General features: G+C 45.3%; 1 protein-coding gene across 24 annotated transcripts in view; it reads left to right on the top strand.

The window, feature by feature from the left end:
- Window positions 1-15,902: 15,902 nt before the first annotated feature.
- Window positions 15,903-17,499, top strand: part of Pum1 (pumilio RNA binding family member 1) — a 111,566-nt gene continuing 109,969 nt past the window's right edge. For 23 of the 24 annotated variants that reach the window (XM_048434236.3, XM_048434235.3, XM_087904551.1 and 20 more), the window contains exon 1: window positions 15,903-16,051. The gene's annotated coding sequence lies outside the window, so the exon portion shown is untranslated. The remainder of the gene's footprint in view (window positions 16,052-17,499) is intronic. The other variant, XM_087904547.1, reaches the window with a different exon arrangement.

Here is a 17,499-nt window from a genome sequence, read left to right as displayed (position 1 = left end):
AAGGAAGGAAGGAAGGAAAGAAGAAAGGAAGGAAAGAAGGAAGGAAGGAAGGAAGGAAGGAAGGAAGAACTCAGGACAAGCGACTATAACTGTGGTGCCTGTCAGCATCGCAAGTCCCTATGACAGAGTCTTGGCTCCTCTCTGTACTTTTTACTCCCAACCCCTACTCTAAAGCTCTCCAGCCCCTGAGCTACCTTGGTCATTCCTGCTCTTCGCTCCTCTCCTCCTCTTTTGCCCTCTTAACTCTTCTCCCTCTCCTGGTCCACTCTCTTGCCCCTCTCTCTTCTCTTCCTCTCTCACCCCCCATCCCTTCCTCTTCGGGCCCTCTATTTTGCTGGCCATGTTTGGTCTAGACCCTTCCAGATGCCCCTGACTGTTTTTTCTCTTTACCTGGCAACGCTGTGAACAGAGTTGCCTCGTTTATACACAGGTGCTGGGGTTTTGAACTCAGGTCTTCATGATTACTGACCAAGTGCTCTTGCCCACTGAGCCATCTCCCCAGCACCTCTCTGTTTCTACAGTTTGAACTTAGTCTTATTCATCCCCTAAACACTGTGTGATAATATGCTGTGCCAATATTTATATTCTGCATAAACATTCTGCCATAACTGTATCAAATTGTGCTCTGATTCTTGGCAAGGGAGAGAATTTCCCATTATCACCCTCATCATCTTTGGATGAGCCTAGACATTCCATCGCTCAAAATCTGAATCACAAGCATTGCATTTCAACAACAGCTCCCAAGTTTTCCTCATTTTCGCATGGATGTGTACATGTATGTCTTGGAATCAGGTTTCAGTTCAGTTTGGTTGGTGTGTGATTCATTTTCCTCATGTTTATTGGGAACATGAAACAGACACTGCCAATCTTTATGTTCATTTTCATTCTGGTGTTGGTGAAATATTTTCCAGCCCCCAAAATCTTCCAGTGCGAAAACAATAGACTCTTTTGAGATGTGATGTAACCATGATAGGGTGTCGCCCCTCCCCCATCCCCTTTCCCCCATGGTGACTAGAACATACTTTCCTCCCAAAACCTCAAGCATCCGAACACTTGCAAGTAGCATTGTTTGGGGAGACTTACAAGTTGTGGCTTTGTCAGTGGAAGTATGTCACGGAAGGTGGACTTTAGGAGTTTTATTTTTGTTAAGATTGATTTTTTTTGACTTATGTGTGCATGTATGTATCTCTGTGTGAGAATAATTAGATGTGAGTGCAGGTGCTCATGCAGGCCAGAAGAGGGCGTCAGATCCCAGGTGGCTGTGAGTTGCTTGATGTGGGTGCTTGGAATCAAACTCAGGTCTCTGCCAGAGTGGAACAGACTCTCAACCACTGAACTATTTTTACAGTCCTGGCTTTTAGAGATTAAAGACTGCCATTTTGAGTTCGATTTCCGCTTCCTGTGAGAAGTTTGAGATGTGGTCTCTCACTTGTTCCTGCTGCCAAAGCTGTCACCTGCTGCCACAATTCTTTGCTCTGATGAATGCATCCCTCTGGAACCAGAAGTTCAAAGAAATTCGTCCTTTGATGAATTGCCTTGGTTGTGGCATTTATCACAGCAACAACAAAGTAATTAACACCCTACAATTGTATTGCTCCCTGGTACACACCTTTACTCCCAGCACTTGGGAGGCAGAGGCAGGCGGATCTCTGTGAGTTCGAGGCTAGCCTGGTCTACAAGAGCTACCTCCAGGACAGCTAGGACTGTTACACAGAGAAACCCTGTCTCAAAAGCCAAAAAACAAAAACAAAACAAAACAAAACAAAAAATCCAAGAAAACAAAAAACAAGAAAAAAGAAAGAATCTGAAAAATTCTTATTTGAAACAGATAATATTTATTCATTTGTTTTGAGACAAGGTCTCATTATGTAGCCCTAGCTAGCTTGGCACTCACTATGTAGACTAGGTAGGCCTCAAACTCATAAAGATGCCTACCTCTGCCTCTTTAGTGTTAGGACTAAAGGTGTATGCCACCATGCTGGGCTTAATTTAGTCGTTTTTATTTGTCTTTTATTTTTGAGACTTTTATCTAGTGCCAGAAAAAAACTCCAACAGAAGCCCCTTCACTTTGGTCTGACTATGTCTCCTGAAACTTATGTTGAAACTGAATTGCCAAAGCAATAGTATTAAGAAACTGATCCTTGTCAGTGGTTTTAGTCCCATCACTCAGGAGGCAGAGGCAGGTGGTGCTGTGTGAGTTTGAAGTCAGCCTGATTTACATACTGAGTTTCAAGCCAGTAGGATTGCACAGTAAGAAAGACCCTGTCACAAGAGATGGCAAAGAAATTTTTTTTTATGCGTCTGGGTGTCTTCCCTGTAGGTATGTCTGTACATCGTGTGTGTGTGTGTGTGTGTGTGTGTGTGTGTGTGTGTGTGTTACTCTCAGAGGCCTAGAGAAATCACTGGATGCCAAGGAACTGGAGTTACAGATATGTGTGAGCTCCCATGTGGGTGCTCAGAATTGAGCTGGTGTTCTCTGAGAGAGCAGCCAGTGCTCTTAACTGCTGAGCCGTCTCTCCAACCCGGTTTAATGTTTTAGAGTTGTGGTTCTCAACCTGTGGGTTATGACCCCTTTAGGGGTGTCATATATCAGATATCCCGCATAGCAGATATTTACATCATAATTCATAACAGTAGCAAAATTACAGTTATAAAGTAGCAACACAGTAATTTTACAGTTTTGGGGTCCTCACAACGTGAGGAACTGTATTAAAGGGCCTCAGAATCAGGAAGGTTGAGAACCACTGTTTCAAAGGAACCTGCCTTTCCCTGAGTCTGGAATTGGGATTAAGTGCACAGCTGCCCTTCTACTAGAGTAGCTACTGCTATGGGCTACTGATTTGTCCCCAGAGTCACTTCCCAGAGAAATTCTAACCAAAGCCGGTTCAGAAGCTGAGGACTCAAACTACAAGACCGGCTGTGGCAGAGGCAGGTGCATGTGCATCCCTGGGTACCCACGCATCCTAGGTAGCCTGCAGGACTAGGGATGTATTAATTAACAAAAAGTAGCTTTAATTTTTAATTTTTTTATTCTTTTAATTTTCTGAGGCAGAGTCTCCCTACAGGGTCCTGGCTGGCCTAAAACTCACTATACAAACCAGGCTGGCCTTGAACTTGTGGGAATCCTCTTGCCTCTGCTTCCCAAGGGCTGAGATCACAGGTGTGTGACATCACTCCTGGCACAAACGGTGTGAAATTCTTCCCTCTTAGTATGCCGCTCATCAGTGACCAGTCATAACTCGGCTGCCTGCTACAGAGATCTGGGTGCCATTGCCCAGGCCTCTGGGGCAGGGTTCACAGGGGTCACATGACCACAGCGGCAGCAAGATGCCTGATCAACATTCAGATTATCATCTCACCCACTGCAGGCTCCAAAGGTGGGTGTAGTGAAATGAGCTTTGAATGAGGTTGGGCTAGCCTGTGGGCCTCCACCTCCCCTGGGAAGAATTTCTAGGCAGAGCGGTCAGAACTCCCAGGGGAATAAGAGCCGACAAGTTAAGAGCATATCAGGTGAATATAACTTTTCAAAAGAAAATTTTAAAAAAGATCTGATTTACCCATGTTATCAGCAAACAAGATCTTTTAAAGAGTCAAGTGCCCAGGCTGCAGGTGGATATAGTCCAGTGGCAGAATACTTACCTAGAGAGTGTGAGGTCTGGGCACAGTTACCAGCACTGCGGATGCAAGGCACTCAGACCAAAACCACACTAAAACAATGAGGGAAAAGTATTAGCAATAGAAAAGATAAGCAAGAAAAATCTTTAAAAGAGTCAAGTAGGGACCAAAGAGATGGCTCAGTGGGTAAAGGAATTCAAGTCTAAAGTTTGGTCAAGACATGTTGCCCCGGCTGGCCTGAAACCCACTCCGTAGACCAGGCTGGCCTTGAACTCAGAGATCTGCCGGCCTCCTGCGTACTGGGATCAAAGGTGTGCACCACCACGGCCTGGTGAAAGAACCTACCCTTGCCAGTTGTCCTCTGATCTCCATACATGTGTCTTAACTGTGCGAAAGTGCACACATTCACGCTTGCACACACGCAAGCCAACAGAAAAGCAATTACCGCAAAGGTTGGGCATGTAGATCAATTGATATATCAAATAATAGATCAATTGTTATATCAAATGATAAACGCAATTGCTCAACACGCAGGAAGCACTGAAGGATATTATAAATGGTGTGATTGAATAGAAACACTTAAATAAATGACTAAACTTTAAGCTAGAAGCCATGGTACATACTGAAAAGTCTTTGCACCCCAATAAAGCTCCCTGCCGACTCAATAATCTGAATCAGACCAAATCAATCTGAATTAGAAAAAGCCCAGGTTTAATGGATACCAGCACTCCCGGGTGGCATTTCAGTTCCACATAAGAGAGAGGGAAGGAAGACCAGAAAACCACGCATTTGTTCTCCAGGTTGCTGTTTAAATATTCTATGGGAGTGGTCTTGAGCATCTCTGAAGAGGGGTCATCCTTTGGGCTTTCTTGGGGGTGGAGTCTGGACTGAGGCAACTCCCAGGGGAGGGGGTTTGGGATGGAACTTTCCACCCAAACATTCCAGGCTCTTTGGATATATGGATGTCAGGGGATAGGGTGAAGCCTTAACCCAAACACATACCTGTAATCTCAGGCCTTGGAGGCTGAGGCAGAAAGGTTAACACAAGTTGGAGGCCAGCCTGGGCTGCACAGTGAGTTGGAGGCTCACCTGGTAGTAGGGTGAGACCTCGTCATAAACAAGCGAACAGTCAGAAGGCTATGAGACTTAGGCCCATGTCCTCCTTGTGTTTTCCTGAACACTCAGTTCTAATGGCTCATGCTGGAGATGGAGCCCAGGGCCTTGTGCATTCTAGGTACACACTCTACCACCAATCTCCACTCCAGCTCTGTAGCCAAGTCTGACCTCAAATCTGTGATGCTTCCACCTCGGCCTCCAGCTGGGATTACAGATGTGTAATGCTACGCCTGACTTTAGTCATCCCTCCCCACCAACTCCAGGTGTCCTTGGGTACAGGCTGGAGGACAGCTAGATCACAAGAATTCCCCCCTTGTTAGGGCCCCACGCATCGCCACGGGCCCTGACTTAAGTAGTTCCTGGCTAGTCAGCAGTACAAGACGTCCCTCATTCTCGTGACCATCTGGAGGAGTTTAGGATAGTCCTTCAGTTGCCCAGACTCGCCATGACCGGAAGGTATTGGAAAGCTGGTGACAGACGCCTTTGTGTCATTTAGTAACTGTTTGTCTCCAGGACTGGTGATGGAGCATAGGCATGGCACCCTTCACCCCACTGAACTATCTTCTCCCTGGAGAGCTGAGAGGTGGGAGGAGATAAGGATAAAGAGATTTCTCCTCGAAGGTGTGCACAGCCTTCTGTGGCAAAGTTGAGCTTTAGCGGTCTTCAAGGTTGCGAGAATCTAGCTGAACCCTGGTCACACCGCCTGACTTGCAACAGCTTCTCCACCCACGAACTAAAGTCCAGCTTGTCTATCTGGATGACCAGGAAATCTTTTAGCCAAGGGGCTTGTATCAGTTTCTCCCTTTTGCCGTAAAGACTTTCCCAGGCTTTCACTTTTTGGAATGCAGCCGTAGATTAGCTAATAGAATGCTCCGGGGTGGGAGTTGGGGCAGTGAGAATAGGAAAAGCCTTTAGACCAAGGTTATACAAAGACATTCTGTCTCGAAAAGCAAAAACAGAAGAAAGGAAGGAAGGAAGAAAGGAAGGAAGGAAGCAAGCAAGCCTTTAGAAAGGAAGGATAAAATTGTGGAACAAAGAAAAAGTTAATCAAAAAGTAAACAGAAATGATCAAAGTTGTATCTTAAAAATAGAGAAGAAGCCAGGCAGTGGTGGTGCATGCTTTCAATCCCAGCACTCAGCAGACAAAGGTAGGTGGATCTTTGTGAGTTTGAGGCCAGTCTGGTCTACAAGAGTTAGTTCCAGGACAGGCTCTAAAGCTACAGAGAAACTCTATCTCAAAAAACAAAAAAACAAAACAAAACAAAAAAAAAAACCCAAGAAAACCCAAGAAAGAGAGAGAGAGAGAGAGAGAGAGAGAGAGAGAGAGAGAGAGAGAGGAGCTGGGAGATGGTGGCGCACGCCTTTAATCTCAGCACTCAAGAGGCAGAGGCAGGCAGATCTCTGTGAGTTTGAGGCCAGCCTGGTTTACAGAGCTAGTTCCAGGACAGAGAAACCCTGTCTCAGAAAAATCAAACAAATAAACAAAATATGTATTTCTAGAAGAGGGTCTGTGAGATGGCTCAGCAAATAAAGGAACTTGCCACCACACCTGAGTGTGAACCCGAGGAGCTTGTCGCCACGCCTGAGTGTGAACCTGAACAGCCACATTTTAGAAGGCAGGAAGAGTGTAGCAAGCTTAAGGCCAGCCTGGAGTACATAGTTTAAGTTCAGCCTGGGCTGCAGTATGAGACCTTACTTAAACAATAACAACAAAACCCTCAAACCCAGAACAAAATAGAACCATACAGAACAAAATAGAACAGTAGGTAAAAAATCACTGGGGATCAAGAAGATGGAGAGCTAGTGGATGCATGGTGGAAAGCTTGCCTATGAGATCCTGGGTTGATCACCAGAACCACCAAAGTAAATAAAAATAATGAAGAAGGTTCCAATTCACTTAAAAGATGCAAGCATTCTTAAAAAGGTGCTTTAAATAATAATGTCACACAAACAGGTAAAAAAGACTGATCAGTGGGTAAAGGTATTGTCACCAAGCCTGGTGATATGAGTTCAGTTCTCAGAACCCATAAGATAGGAGGAGAAAACTAACTTCTTTAAGCTGTCCTCTGACTTCCCTCTTTTTTCTTCCAAGACAGGGTTTCTAAGTGTAACCCTGGCTGTCCAGAACTTGCATTGTAGAACAGGCTGGCCTTGAACTCACAGAGATCCGCCTGCCTCTGCCTGCTGAGCACTGACTGCATTAAAGGCGTGCGCCACCAGCTACCACCACCTTGCTTTCGGTCTCACTGTGGAATGCAGATGCACTCTGTTGCCTAAATTAAAAAAAAAAAGTCCCAATAAACACAGGAAAGTTTGTACGGACATCTGAAGCTTTTGCCCTGTTGATGGTAATGTACAATGATTCAATCACTTTGGAAAACAGTCTGATATTTTTCAATTTATTATGTGGAGTTACCTTGCAACCCAGGTGGGAGGTCCACTAGTTTGTACCCAGAGGAAGAGAAAACACATGACACAGAAACTTGCATATGAATGCTATAGCATTGTTGTTCATAGCACCCAGCAGAGACACGGCTGAGTGAGTGCTCAGTGGATGCATCAAAGAGCATATGGTGGCATAGTCACAGGATGGTGAGTTATCTGGTTATCATAAAGGAATGAGTCCAGTGGTGGTGCCGTACACATTTCATCTCAACACTCGGGAGGCAGAGGCAGGCGGATCTCTGAGTCTGAGGCCAGCCTGGTCTACAGAGTGAGTTCCAGGACAGCCAGGGCTATAAAGAGAAACCATCTCAAAAAACAAAAAACAAAAACAAATAAACCAGGAAAAGAAAAAAAAACAAAATAAGAAAATGAAATAAGCCCGGCATGGTAGCCCATACCTCTAACCCCAGAGGCAGAGGTAGGCAGATCTCTGTGATATTAGGCCAGCCTGGTTTACATAGTGAGTTCTAGGATAGCCACGGATATGTAGTAAGACCTTGTCTAAAAATACCAAAGCAAAACAAAAAAAGAAAAAAGTACAGATAAATAATACCATTTGGATGGACCTTTAAAATCTTATGCTAGGTAAAAGAAGCCAGCAGACACCAAAAACTATATAGTGTATGGTCCCAGTCATATAAACATCTGGGATAGGGTCAATGACATGGCTCCGTGGGTAAAGACACTTGCCATTCTATAACATAAGCTAAGTGACCGGGGTTTGGTCCTGTGAACCCATGTAAAAGTGAAAGCAGAATATCAACTCCACATCTATACCCTGATCTTTAAATTTATAGCATGGCATGTGCAGCCTGGCACCCCCCAAACACACACACACACACACACACACACACACACACACACACACACACGGTAAATAAAATAAAAAGTCCTCAATAGGGAAATCTGTGTAGGCCTCAAAATCATGATCCTATTGCCTCAGCCTCTAAAGTAGCTGGGATTATAAGTGTGCAATAATGTGATGCCTCACTCAGAGCAGAGAGATCTACAGAGACAGAAAATACCTTAGTGGAGTTAGGGAGATGGTTCAGTGGGTAAAGTTCTTGACAGGCAATTGTGAAAACCTAACTTTGATTCCCAGAATCTGTGGGAAAATCTAGGCATTCTGGCAGGTGAATTTGTGATCCCAGAACTGGGGAGCTAGACAAGTGGCTCCCTAAGACTCTCTGGCTACTTTCTAGTCTACTTGGTGAGCTCCAAGCCTCTGAGAAACTGTGTGTCTTAAAACAACAAGATGAGGCTGGGGTTGGAGAGATGACTCAGCAGTTAGGAGCATTTGCTGCTTTTCCAGACAACATGTGTTCAAATCCCAGCACCCCTGTGGCAGCTCACAAACATCCCCCAGTTCCAGGGGATCTGATACCCTCCTCTAGCCTCCCGGGGCACTTCAGAACACCACACACATACCATAATATACATCTTCAGATTACAAAAATAAAAGTGGGTGGTGCCTGAGGGTGATACCTGAGGTTGACACACACCGTGCACATGTGCACACACGTATCCACCCACACCCACACTGAAGAAAAAGGAACGGGCCTGTTTACCACTGTGACTCAGTGGTAAAAACAGTTGTCGCTGAACCTGATGGTTGGAGTCTGATTCCAAGAACCGACATGGTGGAGGGAGAGAAGCAACTCCTGAAAATCTTCTCTCCTCCACATGAGCACCGCGGTCCTTGAGGGCTACCCCAAAATACACACACACACACACACACACACACACACACACACACACACACAAAGTGTAAAAATCCAAGAAAGAAAATTGATTAATAGTTGTTTAGCTTGGGGTAGGGAAACAAAGGTCAGGAGCGAGGGCAAACTGGAATAGGGGCCTTTTCTTTTCCTTTCCATTGTATTTGAGATAGGGGTTTTCCCAGCCCTGATTGTCCTTCAATTTTGCTTTTCTTTTTGCTTGTTTGTTTTTTGAGACAGGGTTTCTCTGTGTAAGAGCCCTTGTTGTCCTGGAGTTCACTTTGTAGACCAGGCTGGCCTCAACCTCACAGAGATCTGCCTGCCTCTGCCTCCTGAGTGTTGAGATTAAAGGTGTGTGTGGCATCCTTCAACTTTTTATGTTGCTGAGGGTGACTTTTAACTTCTGGCTCTCCCACCTCTACCCCACAACTTCAAAGTTTCTTTTGGAGACGGTAAAATGTAAAAAAAATATGGCTGTGGCAATGATTGCCTTGTGGTAAAATTTAAGTTTCTTTATTAAAATCAATGAAAGGATCATTTAAAAAAGATTTTTATTCATTTTAATGTATCTGTGTGAGTATATGTGTGTGTGTATGTGTGTGTGTGTGTGTGTGTGTGTGTGAGAGAGAGAGAGAGAGAGAAAGAGAAAGAGAGAGAGAGGAAGAGAGAGAGAGAGAGAGCGAGCTCGTGTGCATGGACCATGTACATGTAGAGCCCATGGGGGCTAGACAAGTGTGTCAAATGCCCTGGAAGTGGAGTTAAAGAGGGTTGGAAGGCACTGTGGTACACACACCTTCCTTTAATTCCATCATTTAGGAGAGGGGGGCAGGTGGATCTCTGTGAGTTCAAGGCCAGAGCACATTCCAGGACAGAGACATCTTGTCTTGGAGAAAAAAAAATTGTGACCTGCTCAGTGTCAGTGCTGCAAAGCGAAAGTGCAAAAGTGGGTCCTTTGTAAGAGCAGCAAATGTTCTTGGCCACTGTGCCATCTTTCCAACCCTGACTTAATTATAAAATTATGTGCATAAGAGACCAAGTGCCCATGGAGGCCAGGGGCATCATATCTTCTGGAGCTAAAGCTGTAGGGGTTATAAGTCCCCTGATGTGGGTGCTGGGACTCAAACTCAAGTCCTCTGAAGATTATTACCTTCTGAATCATCTCTTCAGCCTTTGCTGGTGTCTTGTAGACACCAAGAAGTACTGAACTATACACATTAAATAATTAATTAAAAGCAATATGTGAGGCCAGGCGGTGGTGGCACACTCCTTTAATCCCAGCACTTGGGGGCAGAGGCAGGTGGATTTCTGTGAGTTCGAGGCCAGCCTGGTCTACAAGAGCGAGTTCCAGGACAGGTTCCAAAGCTACAGTGAAACACTGTCTCGAAAAACCAAAATAAATCAAATAAAACAAAACAAAACAAAAAAACTAGAGAGGGGCTTGTGAGATGGCTTATGGGTAAAGACGTTTGTTACCAGGCGTGATGACTTGTATTCCAGAATCCACATGGTGGAAGGCAAGAGCTGACTCCACACTTCTGCCACAGTATGCATGCCACCACACATATACCATGTATATGATGTGGGAGGTGCTTCTGGATATGTGTTGCTTTTATTGGTTGACGAATAAAGCTTTTGGGGCCAATGGTGTAGCAGAGTAAAGCCAGGGAGGAAATTAGAACTGAGATAGATAGATAGATAGATATAGTAGGCAGAGTCAGTGAGACACCATGTAGCTGCCGAAGGAGACAGATGTCAGATGGAACCTTACTGGTAGGCTACACAACCTCATGGCAATACATAGATTAATAGATATGGGTTAATTCAAGATGTAAGAGTTAGCAAGGAATACGACTAAGCTATTGGCCAAATAGTATTATAATTAATATAGTTTCTGTGTGATTATTTGGGTCTGGGAAGCCAGGAAACAAACCAGGACAGATGCACATCATAAATAATATTTTTGTGGGGGAGTAAGAAGAGGGGAAGGAGGGGGAAGTGTAGTTGGTACGTAAAATGAATAAAAAGTAAAAATAAAATTCCAGGAAAAAATTTTTTTCTTTTAGGCAGTTTTCTCCATGAAGCCCTGGCTGTCTCGGAATTCACTCTGTAGACCAGGCTGACATCAGAGTCACAGAGATCCACCTGCCTCTGCCTCGGGCGTGCTGGGATTAAAAGCATGTGCCAACATTGCCTGGCACTTTTTTTTATAATAAAATTTTTCTAAATAATTAGCCATTTTTCGTGTGTATATGCATGTATGTATATGTTTTGGAGTGTGTGTGTGTGTGTGTGTGTGTGTGTGTGTGTGTGTGTGTTTGCGTGTGAGAGGACAGTCATGGGTGGCGTTATTCAGGCAAGGTCTGCTTCATTTTGAGATGGTGTTTCTCATTCATTTTAAGTTTATCAAGAAGGCTAGGCTGACCAATCAGTGAGTTCCAAGGATCTTCCCACCACCTTCCACCCAGCACTGGTATCACAAATATGGACCACCATGCCCCACTTTTGCACCCATGTGTTGTGGAGATTAGCTCAGGTCCTCACAGTGCATAGGAGTGCTTTACTCATGACTTTCTAGCTCTTGTCTGTTCTTGAACATATTATATTAAAATTCCCGTACATTAGTAAAGTAAATCTGACAATTTCCAGTTCATGGACAATCTAGACTCCTTTGGATTCTCTTCTGTTTCTTCTGTTTTAGATTATTTCAAAGCTGATCCCAGATATTACACTGCTATAGCCTAATTAGGAACTTGCTTCAATGGTTTTTGCTTGTTTATGTGTTTGTTTTTTAGGTCTGCCTCTTTCAGACTTTCAATATGACAGAGGCACCTTTACTGCCAGCTCCTCTGGGACATCTGGGTAGGAGCTGTGCCCATCACCTCAACTCTGGGAAGCAGTTGGTTAATGCTGCCACCAAGCATCTTATAGCATGCTGCCCAAAACCCCATTCAAGTGCTCAGCCTCCTGAAAGAGCCAGAGCTGTTCATGCAACTAGTATGAACCAGGAAGCCTTTTTCTTTTAAACATTAAATATAAACTGATTGGCCTAGTAGCTCAGGCTTTTCTTACTAACTAACTAATTCTTATAAATTATATTAGCCCATTATTCTTGTCTATGTTAGCCATGTGGCTTGGTGCCTTATTCGGCAAGATAGCCACATCTTGCTTCCTCTACATCTGTGTCACCACTGCAGACTGTGCTTTTCTATTCCTAGAATTTGGCTGTTCTTGTGGCCCCACTGCTACTTCCTGCCTAGTTGTCCCACCTCGACTTCCTGCCAGGCTACTGACCAATCAGCATTTTATTAAAATACGATTGACAGGGTACAAACCAGGAAGGAGCCATGTAGTTTTTGCTGCTACTGCTGAGTCAGGAAGCAGTACTGACTGCTCTTCCAGAGGATTCAGCTTCAATTCCCAGCACCCAAATGGTAGCTCACAACTGTCTGTATCTCCAGTTCCAGGGGATCTGACACACCCACACAGGCATACATACATACATGCAAAACACCAATGCACATAAAAATAAGTAAAACTTAAAAAAAAAAAAGAAAAAAGAAAAGGACAAGGACTCTCTATTCTGTAGCTCAGGCTGTCCTGGAAGTAGTTCTGTAGATCAGGCTGGCTTTGAACTTACAGAGATCCACATGCCTTTGTCTCTAGAGTTCTGGAATGAAAGGCATGTGTCACCATACCTGATAGTTTCAATGTTTTGACAATAGAGCTCTAAAAAAACCGCTTTAACTGTTAAGATATACTTTGTAATAAAAAACAAAGCAAAAGCAGAAGTTACATTGTTTTCCTTAAAGATATTTTCTAACAAGGCTCACACTCCTAATTCTACCTGGGAGGTAGTTCAAGAAAATTAGTACATGTCAAAGCTAGCCTAGTCTACATAATGAGTTCCAGGCAAACCAGGGCTATATCATGAAACTTTGTCTCAAAAACTCAATAAACAAACAGGTCCAATACCCTTACTATGAAGCAAAACCAAAACCTAAACACTAAAGCACAGCAAAAACAAATAAAACACCAAATTCAAAGGAACTCCACACCTCTCCTCTCTCCTTCTCAGTTGCCTATCAAGAAAATCCCCCCCTCTCTCCCAAGTACTTCCAGGCTTCGGTGTCAGTTCCTCACTAGGCTTTCCTAGACCCTGGCTCAGTAATTCTCATTTCCTCCTTAGCTTTTCAATACTGTCAAACAGAACTTTTTATGTGTCCCCTGTGGCAGGCTTTCTTCTGGGCCACTAATCAGCCCCCAAATCATGACACAGAGACTTATCTTTATCTATGAATGCTCGACCTTATTGTAAGAGTGTTCCACTAGCTCTTCTAACTTAAATTAACCTGTTTCTCTTCATCTATCTTGTGCCGCTTTTTATGTTTCTTTTATTTTGTATGTCCCACTCTATGTTGGTCTGTTTGGTGGCTGCCTGGCCCCGGACACTTAGACAAATCATGTGCCTTAGGCAGCAAGGTAAAATAGCTACACGTCTTAACATAATTTAACAAATGCAGCATAAGGTAGCACATCTTTCTTTACATAGTTAAAGTAATATCTGCAACATAAACAAATGTAACACATCTTTACATGGTTAAATAGTCAACTAAAGTCCCCTGTCCCCACTTTTTAGTTTTCCCTCAATTAAAGGATTGCTTCGATCTTAGTTACTAGCTATGGGTGGTGGATGTGGTTTGCGGGTTGGGAGGTAGTCTATTCAGATTTACAAGGAACCAAAGTGATTATTGACAATAGTAACAGTGTAACAATGAAAACCACAGATGCCCTTGGAGGGGGAGTCTGAGATAGATAAGCGCGCCCAAAGCCCAAAGCAGCTGGAAAACAATGTTGATAACAAAATGTCTTTTCAGAAAATTAGAAGACCTAAAGGCTGCCTGAGAATCTTTACAGTGTTTACAACTGTGCCCTCCCTGCCATAAATCATACCCAGTTTAAGCATTGCTGGGTACCAAATTCAGGATTTAATGCATGTGAGGCAACACCCTGCCACCAACGGAGCTATATCCCCTGGTCTCAACATTCAAACTCAAGAACGTGTATTCAGAGAGTCAACTTGAAGCAAGACCTGAAATTATGTAACTTTGATTTCTGCCACTTAATATAACAATACTTTGTTGAATCAAGTAGATAATACTTTTAGCCCCTTCAGGCCAGGGCAATGAGCAGTGCTGCATAGCCATACACAAACCTGGTGGAGCACGCCTGTAATCCCAGCATGGGAGACAGAGGTGGGGGCGTGGGAGGGTGGATCTCTGAGTTTGAGGCCAGATTGGTCTACAGAGTGAGTTCCAGCACAGCTAAGGCTACACAAAGAAATCCTGTCTAGGAAAATAAACAAAAAACCCCAAGAAGGGGGGGGGGAATTTGAGGGTTGGAGTGAAAGTAATTGTTAAATTCTTGCATGGAACATGTTTAATGAGTAGTTACTATAAGCCCTGTACAAAACAAGCTACATTTACTGACTGTATCACATGATACTTTGTGTATTAGTTTAACTCTCAAATGGTATTCAGAGGTGAAACGAGTGTAGGTCACTGGTGTGGTTAGCAAGGGTGAAGCATGGACTCATTAGCATAGGTGAAGTCTTGGGTTTTGTTCTTAGCTGATTTGGTACTTGTTACATAACCCAGATGGTCCTCCAATTCATGGCAGTCCTTCTGCCTCAACCTCCCAAGTGCTGGAATCACAGGTTTGTGCCCCTAAGCACTGCTTTCTTTATGGTCTTTTGATTTTTGACTCATAATTATATTTTCTTCTCCTTTATTTAGAAAGGTTTCTCTTTTCCAATATCTTCTGGTCTTTTAGAATATCGTTCTTTGCTCGTTTTAAACCCATCTTGAATTTGTGATAAGACTGTCTTGGGCCACAAAGATGGTTCAGTGGTTAAAGTGCTGCTGGACACCTGAGTTCACCTGGGCCCCACATGGTGAGAGAAGCAATTCTCATAGAAGTTTTTTTTTTCTGTCTTCTACATGTTGCCTCCCCAAATAAATAAAATGTGATAAAAATCTGTTATTAACTACCAGTGATTTTTAAGTCACTTTAATCAAACCGGCAGTTTCATTCATTCTGGCAACGAGACAGAATGACAACAGCTAATACCAAGATTGAGTGGTTCTTGGAGGTAGAGGCAGGTGGATCTTAGTAGGTTTTGAGACCATCCAGGGTTACACAAGATTCTGACTCATAAAAAACAAAAACAAAAAAATAGTGCTTGTAAAAATCTCTGATTTCATGTTCTAAGCTTAGTTTGCTGTGCCATCTTGAAATTTCTTCCTTTCTTTTTCTTTTTTTCTCTCTCTCTCTCCTTTCTTTCTTTCTTTCTTTCTTTTTTTTTTTTTTTTCCAAGACAGGGTTTCTCTTTGCAGCCCTGGGTGCCCTGGAACTTGCTTTGCAACAAACCAGGCTGGCCTCGAACTCAGGGATCCGCTTGACTCTGCCTCCCGAGTGTTGGAAATAAAGCCAAGGCGAGCGCAACCACAGTCCTGGTTCATCTTGAAATTTCTAATCACTTTTGAACAAGGGTCTAGGCATCGCCTTTGTGCTCCAGCCAGAGCTTGCCAAGCAGGTCGAGGTCCTGTCCTCCATCCGCAACGGGCGTTCTGTTAAGGAGCTGTTGGACTTCTCCCTCGTGTGTTATCATGGGAAAATGGAGGCAGGAAGGTACAATAAAGCCACGAGCCAGAAGGCTGGGAGGGGTTTGAACCCAGCCTTGGGCTGGGCTGCGGAAAAGCCCATGCGCGGGCGGACCCGCGTCGGCGCCCCCTCCCCCTCGACGGCGAGCCGGGTGCTCCGTCCGCTCTCGGGCGCCTTCCTCCCAGTTCCCTAGGCGGCGGCGCGCGCTCGTCCCTGCGGGCGGGCACAGCGGTTGTGTGGCCTGCGAGTTTCCCCGAGTTCACGCAGGCCCTGCGGTTGGCATGGCAACGGTGCAACCTGTTCCAGAGCCGCCCGCCCGCTCCGCACACGCCGCTGCCACCGCCGGAGCCGGGGCCGGCGCCGCTCCCATGATGCACCGCGCCAGCCCAGTCCCCAGTGGGCCGCCATGTTGTCGGAGTGAAAGGTAAGGGGGAGCGAGAGCGCCGGCGAGCGAAGATCGGGGGGCCGGAATCCATCTTCATCCTACCGCTCCGCCCGTGAGTATCCGCACCCAGGTGACCCCAAACCGCGCTCCGGACTCCCAGCGAGTCGATGCGCCGCTCGTATTGGCGTTTGGCCGCGGTTGGCGGGGCGAGGAGGGCTTAGAGACGCCTCCGGGCCTGGCGGAGGCTCGGCGCTCGCTCCGCTCGTACGTGTTTGGGAGGCGGCAGCGAGGCCCTATTGTTATCCGCGAGGAGGGGGTGGGGAGCGGGCCGCGGCTGCGGCCGGGCCCGCAGGTACAGTCGGCGGCTCCGTGCCTCCGTGCGGCCCTGCTGGGAGTCTCTGGAGATTGGCGTTGGCCGTTCGGCTCGGCTCTTTGTTATTTCTTTATCTGTCTATTTATTTATTTATTTCGGGATGGGTTGGCGAAGCCCGGAGCCCTCCCTTGTGGCCGCGGAGTGGAAATTCGGTGCTCCCGCGGGTCCCTTGGACTTCTGGAGCTTCCGTGGCAGCGCCGAGGGAGGAACAATACATCGCTTTCGAAAGCGGCGGCGGGCCCCTGGCCACGGGCGAGACCCCACGGTGGTGGGGAGAGGGCGATTTTTGCAAGCCTTAGGTGCGGAGAGGTGGCCATCAGGAAGTTTCGGATCGCCTTTTGAGCTCCTGAGGTTTCTTGTGGCCTTTTGTTTCCGTGAGAGCGTGTGTGTTTCTTTTTCTTTTTTTTGGGGGGGGGTGGTGGTGGTGCTCTTCCTCTTTGAGCCTCCGGGTTGTTAGTGTGCTTTTCTCTCCAAGGGGCTTTTCGAAAGCCTCTGGCAGGAGGAAAACCGTGTAGCTGCTCAGCGCTACAGTTTCGGTCCTCACGAACGTGGTTGGTAAACACGGGTCATTTGTTTTCTCGACAGTACCACTCCCACGTCAAGTGAGAAACGCTCCTGTAGTAACTTTTCTGCGGAGTAGTTCATCCCTCCCCCAAGGACCTCCCCCCCATCGAAGAACTCCCACACATTACCAAGAAAAGGCTTTAGCCTCACCATAACTTTGAAGAATTGTTCGTTTTCATTGTGCAAATTACGATAACGCTTCGTTACACTTGGTCATTTTGCTCACCCCATTAATGACTCTTATTATTAAGATGATTTATGAGGCCTTTTGGGCGTTCTGTTTTTAAAATCTGTTACTTCTGAAGCTAGGATTGTAGCTTTAGCTTTTAGTTTTGGTGGAAAAGTTACCAATGTGTTCCTCCCGCTAAAATAAGCCGCTACCTTTGGGGGTGTTAGTAAACAAAGTAACCATTTTGACCCATCCCTGATTGTAACTTTGTAAAACATTCTCGGGCTGAGCGCTTGGAAAGAACTACTGGGTTCTGAACTCGGAGTTAGTATTTTGCCTTTCCACGGTTGAATTCATCTTGTCCAAGGCCACAGCTTTTTGCAGTTGGGATTTGTTTAGTTTGGGGCTGTGATGAACTGCTTTAAGTTAAATTTATGTCCACAAAAGGTTGGTT

This window comes from Myodes glareolus, chromosome 3 (assembly GCF_982192425.1).
Source record: "Myodes glareolus chromosome 3, mMyoGla1.1, whole genome shotgun sequence".
NCBI classification, from domain to species: Eukaryota; Metazoa; Chordata; class Mammalia; order Rodentia; family Cricetidae; genus Myodes; species Myodes glareolus.
This window is presented reverse-complemented; position numbering and strand designations above follow the sequence as displayed.